The sequence below is a fragment of the Cottoperca gobio genome, chromosome 10 (assembly GCF_900634415.1).
Source record: "Cottoperca gobio chromosome 10, fCotGob3.1, whole genome shotgun sequence".
In the NCBI taxonomy this organism is placed as follows: Eukaryota; Metazoa; Chordata; class Actinopteri; order Perciformes; family Bovichtidae; genus Cottoperca; species Cottoperca gobio.
This window is the reverse complement of record NC_041364.1, coordinates 2091954-2096285: the sequence shown is the minus strand read 5'-3', so window position 1 is coordinate 2096285 and position 4332 is coordinate 2091954.

The window sequence follows — 4332 nt, the reverse complement described above, 5'->3', positions numbered from 1 at the left end:
CGCCTTCATTTGACCATAAACACACATGCATGCACATACACACGACTCCAGTGCACACACATTCACACACACCCACATTAGAATACAGACAGTCATTTACTAAAGTGCACATACTGTAGAAATGCATACACTAACACACACATGCACAATATACACACATTGCAGTATAAAAGGTTTATATCCTGTTTCAGCCCTCAAGTCTAATTTACAACAATATTGATCTTTTTGGAAGTAGGGCAGCGCACGCACACACACGTGCATGTTTATGGTCATGTGTGTGTCCCTCTCATACTACAGTATAGAAACCACACGCACACCCTCGCTCTGTGTACAGCCTGTGTACAACCCAACACGCTCAAAGTGAGCACAAAATAACCTTTTTAATAACTTTGAGCTACAGGAATATGTGAAGTCACTTTTAATAACATTAATCTTATGCTACCTCTACGAACGATGAATGAGCTCGTGGTTAAGGTGCCTGTTTGTGAGCAGTTTGAATATCGTACTGTTGTTTCTCTCAGTTATGATAACAGACGAGAACAAGGAGACATCGCTGCAACATAATCTGATGTGTCTGAGCATGAGCAGACAGGTTGGAGACAAGCCATCAGAGCATCCAGATTATCTAACCCACTTTATTCTGATGGTTTGTATGAACCACCTGTTCAGCAGAATAAAGTCTCACATTCGGCCTGGCTGATCTGTTCTGGAGGGAATTAAAATGCTTTTCAAGAAAGTAAATCTGTTCTTGCCGTTCCGACAAAAAGTAGTTTTCACTCCTCTGAATTTAGAATCCCCTCATCACCAAACACAGCAGCTTTCCAGCCTGACGCTCATGTTTAATAGACGACCGGAGAGGAGCAGCAGGAAGTCAGTCGTGAGTGATGAGCGAGACGTTAGCACGCACACACGGACCGATACAGAAAGAAAATGTGCTTCGGGATTGCAGCGTATTGACTTTGGTTCAGGTTGTCCACGTGTGCAGGCCGGATGTATGGGCTGACACACACACGGGGACACACACACATACTAAATACTATATACCCAAACATATGATGGATGGGATGCATGGCGTTAAAGTTAGGAAACGAGGCGAGTAGTCAGGAGACAAAAAGATGCAAAGAGTTTAGGAGATAGGAAACTATATATAAGTATATATATTAATATATGGACAAAAAAGAAATGCAGGTAATGTCTAAGATTAGCATATGGTGACCTGAGTATCCCGTACAGACCAGTCCACACCTGACGTCATCCAATCTGAACTGAGCCTCTTAATGAAAGGTTTATCTGGACTGCCTGTACCCGTCTCTCCCAAAGCCTCGTGCTCCACACAAAGTAATCTGGTCAAATGTCCTTGAGGGACAAAAACAGCTACAGACTCTTGTCTCTCTCTTTCTAACACACACACACACACACACACACACACACACACACAGACACAGACACACACACACAGACACACACACACACACAGACACACACACACACACACACACACACACACACACAGACACACACATACACATACATATACACATACACACATACACACACACACAGACACACACACACACACACAGACACACACACACAGACACACACACAGACACACCCACACACACACACACACACACACACACACACAGACACACACACACACACATACACACATACACATACACACAGACACACACACACAGACACACACACACACACACACACATGCACACACACAGACACACATATACACACACACACACAGACACACACACACACACACAGACACACACATACACACATACACATACACACACATACACATACACATACACATACACACATACACACACATACACACATACACATACACACATACACACATACACATACACACATACACACACACACATACACACATACACACATACACACACATACACATACACACATACACACACATACACACACAGGATGTGACTGTTTAAAACAGTTTTAGACTGAAGCTGTGTTATTTAAAAAGGTGTAACACTGTTTTGTGTTTTAGTCACTTGGCAGCTGCATAAACAGGTTTTGCACACACACACACACACACACACACACACACACACACACACACACACACACACACACACACAACACACAACTGATATATGATCAGCTTTTAAATTGATGTTTTGATCTGAGAGCAATATCCTGCGTCTTTCATCTCCAGAGGAATATCTGCTGTGTTCACCAGCTCGATGCTAATTTATTCTGCCTGTTTGATGCTCAGCAGGTAAAGTGAACGGAGGTTTATGTTAAAATGTTAAAGTTGTGGGCCGGACAGCTGAACGATGAGCTGAACGATGAGCTGAACGATGAGCTGAACGATGAGCTGAACGATGAGCTGAACGATGAGCTGAACGATGAGCTGAACGATGAGCTGCAGATTCACGTGATTATTCTCTGTAGGGTCGTTTAATACATTGTTGTTGTAAAAATATAGATTATAGCTTTAAGTATTTAAAGGATATTTTTCTGCTGCTTGTTGAGCCCAGCTTAGTATAATCACCAGAAGCTGAAGTGAAGAACTGAAAAACTTAAAGGAATAGTTCAACATACGTTAAATGAGCGGACCGATAAGACTGTGAGCCTGCAGCCTGTAAGTGTAGCACAGAGTACATCTACAGTCATCATTTACACTGACCGCCCACACTGACCCACTCACCAGTCCAACCAGGAAGCAGATGAAACTGTGTGTGTGTGTGTGTGTGTGTGTGTGTGTGTGTGTGTGTGTGTGTGTGTGTGTGTGTGTGTGTGTGTGTGTGTGTGTGTGTGTGTGTGTGTGTGTGTGTGTAATAGCCTATCACAGAGGACTAATAGGAAGTCTGTATGGAGACTTGAACATTAAATGATTCCTCAGTGTCTCGCAGGGAAAGACAGACAGAACATTGTTTACTGGCACTCATCATTGTGTTGAAGACAGGAATGTAATACTGCCCACCACTCTCTCTCTCACACACACACACACACACACACACACGCACACACACTCTGTCTGTGTTTCAGGACTACCAAGCAAGGAAATGTTTGTGTTGTCTGGTGGTGTGAGTGTATTATATGGAAAAACACGGGATTGGAAGAACAGGATCCAAAATATTCCCGGTATGATGTTTCCACAGCGACTGTTTCCCTGCAGGACAACAAGACCGCACATCAGATACTATGATTACATAACACAGACTTTCCACAAACATCCTGTGTATCTGGGAAGACTTGAAAGTATACACAGACTTGTCTGAGCCCTGAGAATACACCTTCAATGTGCCAAGTTCATTCACATTAATGTTACTTTGTACAAAACCTCTGAAGTATTGTGTCAAATAAAACAAAGCTGCTCCGACCTACACTCAGCCCAGCAGGCCAACTGTTGGCTGCAATTAAACAGACCTGTAATAACATACATACATGTGTCTTTGTGTGCATTGTTTTGTAAGCACATTTTATTATTCAAGACTTTCCGTCAGTGCCAAAGAGTCTGCCCCCGTCTCACACGGGGGAAAATAACTTGCACAACATGCAAAAACAGCGTTTCATGCTAGTAAAACATGGTATGTTCCCATCACCCTGCAGTTACAGCCTGTTTGTGCTGTTTGCCAGACACATAATTAGCAGATGGAGAACACATAATCACAACAGGCTACAGGTGTGGCAGGACGCACAGGTATGCTGCAGAACGAGGACGCCGCAGCAACATTTACCTTGAATGCTCGATGTCACTGCAGCAACACAAATAACTTCATACTTGGAGCCTTTCACTCAAACTGAGAAGCACAGAGGCATGTGTATCAATGCATACATCAACACGTGGCGTGATTTAAAGTGAGTGCAACTGTAAGAAAAACCTCGATGGGAAACCAATGATGCAGAGTTCATGCTGGAGGTCAGAGGTCGCAGCACCTTGGAGGAGCCCCGATACAAATAGCTGAGAAATGAAGGTACTAGAGAGAATGAAATAAGTTTGATGAGCCACAAAGCAGATCCTTTCTTGACTGAAAGCGCAGCGTGTTTTGTCGAGGACTCAGCAGAGTAATAAAACTGTTGAGTCAATATTGCAGAGCTGCTTCCCATGGACGCTGATTAGATCACCCTCTCCCCCATCGGGCTCAGCACTGTGTGGGCTTCGGTTGAAATCCTTTATGCTGGCTGCTTACACTGTAAACAGTTGTGTTGTTTAGTGACAGACTGTACGTTTGCGTGGCTGTTGACATGTAAGCTTTACTATAACCGACTCTGGAACAGCCGCCATGTCTGCGAGTCTTCACGTCTGCAGGCAGTTCAACACATTTA